Genomic DNA, 12,008 nt, shown 5'->3' with positions numbered 1-12,008 from the left:
AGACCCGCCGCCGCCCCGGCTGCTCCGGTGCGTCGTAGTCCTTCTCCTCCGCCTAAGCAAGCACGAAAGAAGACAGGTGCCACAGCCGCTCCGTCTGCTCCGGCGTCTAGCAGTACAGCAGCCAGCAGAGGCGGGAGGCAATACAGATACGGTCCACCTCTCAAGCCTCTAGAGAAGTTACCGTACGAGAGGACCGAGAAGGAAAACGAGACGATCGTGCGGGCCCACGTGAAGGACTTCTTTGAAGGAGTGAAAGCAAAGAGACATCCACCTCCGGAGGAGAAGGTAGATCCGGTGAAAGCAAAGCGCACTATCGATACCCTGAGGAAACCACCAAAGTCTCCGCCGAGAACCAACTATCAGCGCATTACTGAACAGACATATCTCGAAGCCCAACGGTCGGGAAGTACTGTCAGTGATAAAAGGTTAAAAGAACGAGCAGCTGGGAAAAAAATTGCCCAGCTCGGCGAACAAGCACAGCAATCGTGCCCCCCGCTCAATGTGTCTAATGCTCTGACGATCAACTTCCTGATTGTGGCAATCTTGGAGATTACCTGCCTGACGATCAACTTCCTGATTTCTTGGAGGTGGACGAACACAAATACGAGTACGGGAAGCCTCTCGTCAAAGATGAAAAATCTCTGACAACTATGATGCGAAGATTCCATAATTGGTACATGAAACCTGCAGAGAGTCTGGGGGGACGAATGCTTTGTATCTGAATATTAAAGAGGAGCACGACCTCGTTGCAAATGATCTGTTGACTGTTCCATTTGATGAGTTCTTCGCGTTCTTCAATGAAAAGGTCCTCGATAAACTAATGGTCTTTTGCTACTGTCTGTAAGTACTATTTCTGTCATTAAGTCTCTCTATATATATAGCTCGGCTCTTTCATTGCATGTATTTATAATTAATTATCTTCACTATATTATGCAGTTTGAAGATCGTCGAGTGCAAAAAACAAGAAATGTATGATATTGGGTTCGTTAACACAAATATCATAGATGAATTTCTGGTTAAAAAGCACCCCGCAGAGGCCGAGGAGAACTTGCTACAATCGTTGATCAAAAATCAAAACAAAGATTTAATACTCTTTCCTTACAACTCCAGGTGAGTGTTACTGTCGTGCGCATATTCGGTTTCCCTTATTACTCGAGCGAGGTTATAGTAATGTAATTGATGAGTTATGCATGCGTGCGCAGATTCCACTATGTTTTTTCTGGAGATTAAGATTGAGCGGGGAGTAGTAAACGTCTTAGACTCAAGAAGAAAAGATCCCCAAACCTATGCGGACATGACTAAAATACTCAACAAGTAAGTTCAATCGATCATTTATCGCACCATATCGGCAACTTTTTGTTCATTTCCTGATATCTCAAGTAATAATATTTATTTTCTTTGTCTTGCAGGGTTTGGAAACAGTTCACCACAGAAGCTCCGGGACTGCCGAAGGAGCTGCGATGTACATACCCGAAAGTAAGTACTACTAGGTAGCTAGTTGCGTGCATCTCCCGTTGATTCTATAGCTGTACTTTCATCAATGTCATTTATAATGCTTCATTATCAGTTTGATTGACATCTATTTCTCGTAAAGTGCTTGTGGCAGGAACAAGGAAATGATTTCTGTGGATACTACGTGTGTGAGTTCATCTACAACGCGACTTTAAAACATAAGAGGGGCTACTCTAAAAGACAATATGAAGTGCGTAAGCAATAATATTCACAATTTCAATTTATTACACCATCATTTTTGTTGAGTTTCATTCATATATGTATTAACCCCCTTCTTCAAATTAGACGTGGCAGATGCGGGATGAACTCCTAGAACAAGATCGCATGAAAGCAATTCAAGAGGAATTGGCGGGATTCTTTCTTGACCACGTCATCAATAAAGCCGGAGAATATCATGTGGAAATTGATTTCAATTGCTAGGGGATTATAAGAGATTTTACATATTGTATATGTATGTAGCCAGTAGAGTCGGATAGATAATACGAAAACTTGTTGTTCGACCAATCTCTCGAAGAAGGAGAGGTCGATCGATCACTTCTCTCGATATGCATGACGAACTTCTGTACTTAATGGTTCCCTTCATTTTCTTACTAGCTAGCGTGTCGAGGGCCTCTCTACGTACAGTACGTAGCGTCGACCAAGCACGGACATAAAAGAGGACACTTCTCTTTATTAATTAGCTAGCTAACATAATATATTAAACACCTAAATTAACCCCCCAAAACCCCCCAACCCCCCCCCCTTTAAAAAAACAAAAACCACGGGCACTGAAATGCTGACGCGTGGATGTCTTTTGGTCCCGGTTGGTGCCATCAACCGGGACCAAAGGCCCTCCTGCCTGGGCTCGGCGCACCAGCCACGTGGAGGCACATCTGTCCCGATTCGTGTTAGAACCGGGACTAAAGGGGGGAGGCATTAGTCACGACCCTTTAGTCCCGGTTCAAAAACCGGAACTAAAGGCCCTCACCAACCGGGACTGATGCCCCCTTTTCTACTAGTGGCGCGTTTAGTGGGAGGAGACATTCCTATCAACTACAAGACGCCTTTTGGTGATTTCGTCAATCTTAAGGATATGAGGATTTTTACGGTACCCTGGTACTCCCTAGAGTAGAGTGGGAGTACCGATCAAATTCATCCGTTGGTTTGCAGGGTTAGTTTAGTCCTTTCTCCTGCTAAAGAAGTATTGTTTTTTCATCTTTAATCTAGGTTCCCTAATCCACTAGCCTAATCAAGCGCATGCGGCCGCGCAGCCGCCGCTGGAGGCACTTTCATCACCGTGCGACCAGTAACAAATCAATCACGTGTTTCTTCAAAAAACAGAACATTGATCCCCGTAGGATGTATGGTAATTTGAGGCGAACAAACCTGTTGTAGTGTGCAGTTTCCATCAACGACAGAATTCCGTCTGGATTGCATAACTGTCCCCGTCAGAAAGATTTAATTTAGGGATTAATTATAGATTATCAGAAGAGGAAGATGCTGATCTGCACAGAAATTTCTCGCGGAAGATTCGGATGGGAAAGGATTGTCGCTCAGGAGATTCAGATGGGAAAGAATTTCTTAAAACGAATTCAGACGAGGAAGATGATGATCTGCGCAGAAATTTCTTGCGTAATCTGCGGCTCCATCGGGCATCGGCCATGGCTCTATTGCATTCATGCCTACGGGCATGCAGGTTGTGGCTTCAGCGCTCGGAGCATGTGGCTGCCCAACCATTCCCGCCGGCGGCCGAATAGCCGGCTCATTGCCACCACAGAAATTGCGCATGAACTTAGTATTAGGAAATTAGGTACATTGTCAAATTACTACTTTAATCCTCAGGTCACGGTACTCCCTTCTTTTTTGTGGTGGTACTCTAACGTTAGAACTAGAGTACCAGGTAATATAAACCATTGGATTAGGAGGAATGAACGGCCTATGTTAGTTTGAGGGTGCTGTAAAAGAGCTCAAGGATATATGTTGGCGTAGTCTCTCGGAGGTGCCCATATAGGTAGAGTGTGCGTGTGTATTCATAAGGTGCATTTATATATGAGCGTGTGGTCTGTACTGTGTTCAAAAGAAAACATGTAAGAACAAAATAACAAAAAAAAAATACACGAATCTTGATGTAAGATCCACGAATATAGCATGGATGTGAGACTTAGCAATCCCGTTGAATAAAATGCTGGTATTCTGGGCTCCCTCCCTAAAAAAACAAGTGTTCCTAGTTTGAATGAAATTTCACATGAGATTCGTAAATCTCAGTTATTTCACTAGGTACGAAAACATGTCAGTGACAATTACGCATGCACAAGGATGACCGGAGATCCAGCTAGTAGCAGACTATATGCGCCAAAAAAAAGAAAAAAGAGTAGCAGACTAGCAGTTAAGGCAGACATTACCGGCAACCTGATTAGCGGCGGCGGCGGCGCCACCGTGCTGTTGCCGAAGCAGCGCCATGGCTTCCTTCTTTCTCCCCCGGCACAGGGCAAGGTACAGCTCGGGGCTCATCGTGCCGCCATCGCCCGGCTGCGGCGTCACCGGCATCGCGCCAGCCGGCGAGCCAGGACCCGCACTGAGCTGGATGGAGTGATGCCCGAGGTCCATCGACTGACTATCCCGGTCAGGTCACCCGGTCTGCGCGGACGCGAATATATGCACGGCGAATGGCTGAAAGTGTCTGGCAACGGGCTCGTGGTTCACAGAGGAGCCGCCATGGAGATGCATGGCAAGTCGTCCCCAAGTCAGCTTCTCCACAGTCAGCTGTGCGTCGCGCGTTTGCGGCCGAAATGACAGCGGCCGGTCAGGTCCTGCGCGTCCTGAGGACAGCAATGAAACTTGAAAGTCGGCCAAGTACAGACCACACGCACAGGGCTCTTGTATCTATCTGCACCATAGGTTCTAGCAATGCGGCGCGTAGAAATTTGACTACGAACGAGTGCGATATCGGAGTCGTCGTGTACGTCCTTATGTCGACGAATTGAGTGGGCCGAGGGGCCGGCCCATCGTGCTCAGCTATATTAGCCGTTGCGTGTGTAGGTGTGGGTATCGTTGATCATTTGTATCCACTGAGATCTTATTCTCTGATCTTCTTCTTCTCCAAGCCTCTTTCCCTGCTGTAACACTCCACTGTAATCTCTGATACTCTGAGATCTATGAACCATACTCTAGCCATGGCAGGGAACTGCTCTTAAAAGAAAACTTACATAAAACTCGCTGTTTTGGATTTGATTTCGTGTCTATGATCGTGCCATATTCCGGCCTCGGCCGATATTCACCACGGATGCATTTGGTTGTCTGCATTAGGCCTAGCCAGGCCCGCGCGAGGTGTTTTCGGGCTATTGGTTGGTTATAGGTCACATACAAATGTTGATCTGCACGAAACTTAAAGCACTCCTCAGCCAGACCCGCTAGGAATGGCCAAATCGGCCGTTTACAATGAGCCAGGCTGAATCGAGCCATCTCCAGCACATTTGGTGGGTCCTCTTGCACAAGAGGATGCGGTCTAGTATACACCCTGTACATGCTATCTTCTCCTACCTTCAGTAATCTTCTCTTTAATCCTCTTCTTCCTTCTCACTTTCGATCTACACAACGATACTTCGGTTTTTGAGATAAGCTCTACACAAAAAAGATGCACATCGATCTTATGGTTTCATTCAGGCGATCGGTTTGTAGTTTCGTCGACCGTAAATGCTTAATTTTCTGTTCATGTTTGAAGCTATTTTGAATGAATTTTGTCAAATTCGTTGCACATAGTTGACCGTTTGGACGCCTGCTGCGGTGTCGACGAGCGCTTCGGTGCAACTCTGTTGGAATTTCACCCACAGGATCAATCACATGACAGTACGATGAACACGCGCACGCAAAAACTTTTGCCAAAATCACGTGTCGTGCCTCTCTCTTTTTCCTCTTTTTATTTTCTCCTTTTCTTCACACGGTGTTCCATGTTGTTCTACAAGACTCACGACCCAGATGCACATATATATGCATCAACCGACTAAACTTAGCCGTACAAGAGCTCTAGTCGTACTTAGGGCCTGTTCTGAACTCCTCCAACTCTCAACTCCACAAACTTCTCGTTTGAAGTTGACCCGAACGCTTTAGCTTCTAGAAGTTAAATTCCCAAAGCTGAGATGGGCCGGTAGTGCAAATTTGTGAAGCAAAGGAAACCCAGCTCCACGTTTTGAAGAATCTGGAGTTCCCCCTTATTTACAAACAGATTGCCACCGCTAAGGAAAACGATTCACTCGCTCGAACAGACACGCACGAACCGCTCGGTCATATCTCCCCTGCCCCTCGCGTTCTCCCTCTGGAAACCCTCAGCGCCGTCGTCCCGCCGCCACGCCCGTCCCCCTCGGTCGCCGGCCGGATTCTCTCCATCGACTCCAGATCCGGCCGTCCCAACTAGTTCCTCACCGATTCCCGTCCTCACAGCCACGAGTACCGCCGTCAGCGAGGAACGGCGCCGTGGGGGAAGGAGGAGCTCACCCCCACACCATTGATGCCAGCAAGGAGCAGCGCCGGTGGGGGAAGGAGGAGCTCAGCGAGGAGCAGCGCTGGTGAGCAAGGAGGAGCATCCCGACGACCAAGCCCGTCGCCCAAAGCGCAATGTGGGCTCGTCTGTCTTCTTTCCTATGGTGTACTGTACATACTGTTAATGTGAGTGCAAAAAGATTCAGATATGTGTGCAGCTTCAAAGTTCAGATATTACATGAGGCAGCATTGTTGCTGTTATTACATGCTGAATTCCTGCTGAATAGTTAAGGGGCACTGTTGAGGATAGACTACTGATCCTAGTAGTATATCAGACCAGATAATTTTCTTTGATCAGAATTGTTTCTTTTTAACATAACAAAAATATGTGTCCTTCCATGTAACAGCACAATGAAGGCAGCAGCGCCGTGCAGCCGGTGGCAAGGTGCTGTAGAGGAGCACGCGGAGCCAAGGTTGGGGGCACACGCTGAGGAGGACCGCAACGTTGCCGCTGTATAGACATGAACTAGCTACCGCAATGTTCATGTCTTTAGATGTGAGACCATTTTGATTTGCAAACTTATGCAAATGAAACTCCTTTACTACAGAAACTTTTGTTGTATGACATATAACAAAACTAGTTATTCGTCATTATTATGACTTGTCTAGTTGTCTTAACTTGAAATATTTGTGGCATGTCCAAAAATACGTTTCGGCTATATTTGGAACACTACTTTACTACAGAAATGTTCTCTCTACACCTCTCTGTACAACTAGAAATCGCATAATTTATCTCCAGTGAAAAAAATATGCCCAGCCATTCACCCCAGGAAACCAGGCCCAACTCATTTCTTTCTTTTTTTTTTTGGCCTGTGTGCACTTGAGCCAAAAATGGGCTTCTTCCAGCCGGCCCAAGGTGGCAAGAACCTGGGCTTCACCGCCCCAGCTGGGCTGCCAGCTCACTCAGGCGCTCGGAGAAGCTAGCGAGGCTCCAGAACGGTTTGGTGCACTCTACGTGAAGTGAGAAGTCAGGTTAGAAGCTGGATACGAGAAGTTTTGGAGAAGCTAGCGAGTCTCCGAACAAGCCCTTAGCTAGACCTTCATGTACAACGCGGACATGGCTAGAAAACATATTGGGACACAAACTGAAGGAAATATGCCCTAGAGGCAATAATAAAGTTATTATTTATTTCCTCATATCATGATAAATATTTATTATTCATGCTAGAATTGTATTAACCGGAAACATGATACATGTGTGAATACATAGACAAACATATAGTCACTAGTATGCCTCTACTTGGCTAGCTCATTAATCAAAGATGGTTATGTTTCCTAACAATAGACATGTATTGTCATTTGATTAATGGGATCACATCATTAGAAGAATGATGTGATTGACATGACCCATTCCGTTAGCCTAGCACTTGATCGTTTAGTATATTGCTATTGCTTTCTTCATGACTTATACATGTTCCTGTAACTATGAGAAATATGCAACTCCCGTTTACCGGAGGAACACTTTGGGTACTACCAAATGTCACAACGTAACTGGGTGATTATAAAGGAGTACTACAGGTGTATCCGAAGGTACATGTTGAGTTGGCGTATTTCGAGATTAGGTTTTGTCACTCCGATTGTCGGAGAGGTATCTCTGGGCCCTCTCGGTAATGCACATCTTTATAAGCCTTGCAAGCAATGTGACCAAATGAGTTGGTTACGGAATGATGCATTACGGAACGAGTAAAGAGACTTGCCGGTAACGAGATTGAACTAGGTATTGGATACCGACGATCAAATCTCGGGCAAGTAACATACCAATGACAAAGGGAACAACGTATGTTGTTATGCGGTTTGACCGATAAAGATCTTCGTAGAATATGTAGGAACCAATATGGACATCCAGGTTCCGCTATTGGTTATTGACCGAGAATAGTTCTAGGTCATGTCTACATAGTTCTCGAACCCGTAGGGTCCGCACGCTTAACGTTACGATGACAGTTTTATTATGAGTTTATAAGTTTTGATGTACCGAAGATTGTTCGGAGTCCCGGATGTGATCACGGACGTAACGAGGAGTCTCGAAATGGTCGAGACATAAAGATCGATATATTGGAAGCCTATATTTGGACATCAGAATTGTTCCGGGTAAAATCGGCATTTTACCGGAGTACCGGGAGGTTACCGGAACCCCCCGGGGTGTTATTGGGCCTACATGGGCCTCGAGGGAGAAGAGGGAAGGAGGCAGGAGGGGGCCGCACGCCCCTCCCCTTCCTAGTCCGAATAGGACAAGGGAAGGGGGGCGGCGCCCCCCCTTTCCTTCCCCTCTTCCTCCTCTTTCCCCCTTCTCCTATTCCAACTAGGAAAGAAGGGAGTCCTACTCCCGGTGGGAGTAGGACTCCCCCCTTCGCGCGCCCTCCTTGGCCGGCCGCCTCCTCCCCCCTGGCTCCTTTATATACGGGGGCGGGGGGCACCCCATAGACACACAAGTTGATCTTGAAGATCGTTCCTTAGCTATGTGCGGTGCCCCCCTCCACCATATTCCACCTCGGTCATATCGTCGCGGAGTTTAGGCGAAGCCCTGCGCCGGTAGAACATCATCATCGTCACCACGCCGTCGTGCTGACTGAACTCATCCCCGACACTTTGCTGGATCAGAGTCCGGGGATCGTCGTCGAGCTGAACGTGTGCTGAACTCGGAGGTGCCGTACGTTCGGTACTTGGATCAGTCGGATCGTGAAGACGTACGACTACATCAACCGCGTTGTCATAACGCTTCCGCTTACGGTCTACGAGGGTACGTGGACAATACTCTCCTCTCTCGTTGCTATGCATCACCATGATCTTGCGTGTGCGTAGGAAATTTTTGAAATTACTACGTTCCCCAACAGTGGCATCCGAGCCTAGGTTTTATGCGTTGATGTTATATGCACGAGTAGAACACAAGTGAGTTGTGGGCGATACAAGTCATACTGCTTACCAGCATGTCATACTTTGGTTCGGCGGTATTGTGAGATGAAGCGGCCCGGACCGACATTACGCATACGCTTACGCGAGACTGGTTTCACCGTTGCGAGCACTCGTGCTTAAAGGTGGTTGGCGGGTGTCTGTCTCTCTCACTTTAGCTGAATCGAGTGTGGCTACGCCCGGTCCTTGCGAAGGTTAAAACAGCACCAACTTGACGAACTATCGTTGTGGTTTTATGCGTAGGTAAGAACGGTTCTTGCTAAAGCCCGTAGCAGCCACGTAAAATTTCTGCAACAACAAAGTAGAGGACATCTAACTTGTTTTTGCAGGGCATGTTGTGATGTGATATGGTCAAGACGTGATGCTCTATTTTATTGTATGAGATGATCATGTTTTGTAACCGAAGTTATCGGCAACTGGCAGGAGCCATATGGTTGTCGCTTTATTGTATGAAATGCAAACGCCCTGTAATTACTTTAATTTATCTCTAAGCGGTAGCGATAGTCGTAGAAGCAATAGATGGCGTAACGACAACCATGCTACGATGGAGATCAAGGTGTCGCGCCGGTGACGATGGTGATCACGACGGTGCTTCGAAGATGGAGATCACAAGCACAAGATGATGATGGCCATATCATATCACTTATATTGATTGCATGTGATGTTTATCCTTTATGCATCTTATCTTGCTTTGATTGACGGTAGCATTTTAAGATGATCTCTCACTAATAATCAAGAAGTGCTCTCCCTTAGTATGCACCGTTGCGAAAGTTCTTCGTGCTGAGACACCACGTGATGATCGGGTGTGATAGGCTCTACGTTCAAATACAACGGGTGCAAACCAGTTGCACACGCGGAATACTCAGGTCATACTTGACGAGCCTAGCATATACAGATATGGCCTGGGAACACGGAGACCGAAAGGTCGAACATGAATCATATAGTAGATATGATCAACATAGTGATGTTCACCATTGAAACTACTCCATCTCACGTGATGATCGGACATGGTTTAGTTGATTTGGATCACGTAATCACTTAGATGACTAGAGAGATGTCTGTCTAAGTGGGAGTTCTTAAGTAATATGATTAATTGAACTTAAATTTATCATGAACTTAGTACCTGATAGTATTTTGCTTATCTATGTTTGTTTGTAGATAGATGGCTCGTGCTGTTGTTCCGTTGAATTTTAATGCGTTCCTTGAGAAAGCAAATTTGAAAGATGATGGTAGCAATTACACGGACTGGGTCCGTAACCTGAGGATTATCCTCATTGCTGCACAGAAAAGTTACGTCCTGGAAGCACCGCTGGGTGCCAGGCCTGCTGCTGATGCAACTGACGACGTTAAGAACGTCTGGCAGAGCAAAGCTGATGACTACTCGATAGTTCAGTGTGCCATGCTTTACAGCTTAGAACCGAGTCTTCAACGATGTTTTGAACGTCATGGAGCATATGAGATGTTCCAGGAGTTGAAGTTAATATTTCAAGCAAATGCCCGAATTGAGAGATACGAAGTCTCCAATAAGTTCTATAGCTGCAAGATGGAGGAGAATAGTTCTGTCAGTGAACATATACTCAAAATGTCTGGGTATAATAATCACTTGATTCAACTGGGAGTTAATCTTACTGATGATAGTGTCATTGACAGAATTCTTCAATCACTGTCATCAAGCTACAAGAGCTTCGTGATGAACTATAATATGCAAGGGATGAACAAGACTATTCCCGAGCTCTTCGCAATGCTAAAAGCCGCGGAGGTAGAAATCAAGAAGGAGCATCAAATGTTGATGGTTAACAAGACCACCAGTTTCAAGAAAAAGGGCAAAGGGAAGAAGAAGGGGAACTTCAAAAAAGAACAGCAAGCAAGTTGCTGCTCAAGAGAAGAAACTCAAGTCTGGACCTAAGCCTGAAACTGAGTGCTTCTACTACAAGCAGACTGGACACTGGAAGCGGAACTGCCCCAAGTATTTGGCGGATAAGAAGGATGGCAAAGTGAACAAAGGTATATGTGATATACATGTTATTGATGTGTACCTTACTAATGCTCGCAGTAGCACCTGGGTATTTGATACTGGTTCTGTTGCTAATATTTGCAACTCGAAACAGGGACTACGAATTAAGCGAAGATTGGCTAAGGACGAGGTGACGATGCGCGTGGGAAATGGTTCCAAAGTCGATGTGATCGCGGTCGGCACGCTACCTCTACATCTACCATCGGGATTAGTTTTAGACCTAAATAATTGTTATTTGGTGCCAGCGTTGAGCATGAACATTATATCTGGATCTTGTTTGATGCGAGACGGTTATTCATTTAAATCAGAGAATAATGGTTGTTCTATTTATATGAGTAATATCTTTTATGGTCATGCACCCTTGAAAAGTGGTCTATTTTTATTGAATCTCGATAGTAGTGATACACATATTCATAGTGTTGAAACCAAAAGATGCAGAGTTGATAACGATAGTGCAACTTATTTGTGGCACTGCCGTTTAGGTCATATCGGTGTAAAGCGCATGAAGAAACTCCATACTGATGGGCTTTTGGAATCACTTGATTATGAATCACTTGGTACTTGCGAACCGTGCCTCATGGGCAAGATGACTAAAACGCCGTTCTCCGGAACTATGGAGCGAGCAACTGATTTGTTGGAAATCATACATACTGATGTTTGTGGTCCAATGAATGTTGAGGCTCGCGGCGGGTATCGTTATTTTCTCACCTTCACAGATGATTTGAGCAGATATGGGTATATCTACTTGATGAAACACAAGTCTGAAACATTTGAAAAGTTCAAAGAATTTCAGAGTGAAGTGGAAAATCATCGTAACAAGAAAATAAAATTTCTACGATCTGATCGTGGAGGAGAATATTTGAGTTACGAGTTTGGTCTACACTTGAAACAATGCGGAATAGTTTCGCAACTCACGCCACCCGGAACACCACAACGAAATGGTGTGTCCGAACGTCGTAATCGTACTTTACTAGATATGGTGCGATCTATGATGTCTCTTACTGATTTACCGCTATCGTTTTGGGGTTATGCTTTAGAGACGGCCGCATTCACGTTAAAT

This window comes from Triticum aestivum, chromosome 4A (assembly GCF_018294505.1).
Source record: "Triticum aestivum cultivar Chinese Spring chromosome 4A, IWGSC CS RefSeq v2.1, whole genome shotgun sequence".
Taxonomy (NCBI): domain Eukaryota; kingdom Viridiplantae; phylum Streptophyta; class Magnoliopsida; order Poales; family Poaceae; genus Triticum; species Triticum aestivum.
The sequence above is the reverse complement of the archived record's forward strand: the minus strand, read 5'-3'. Positions refer to the sequence as shown.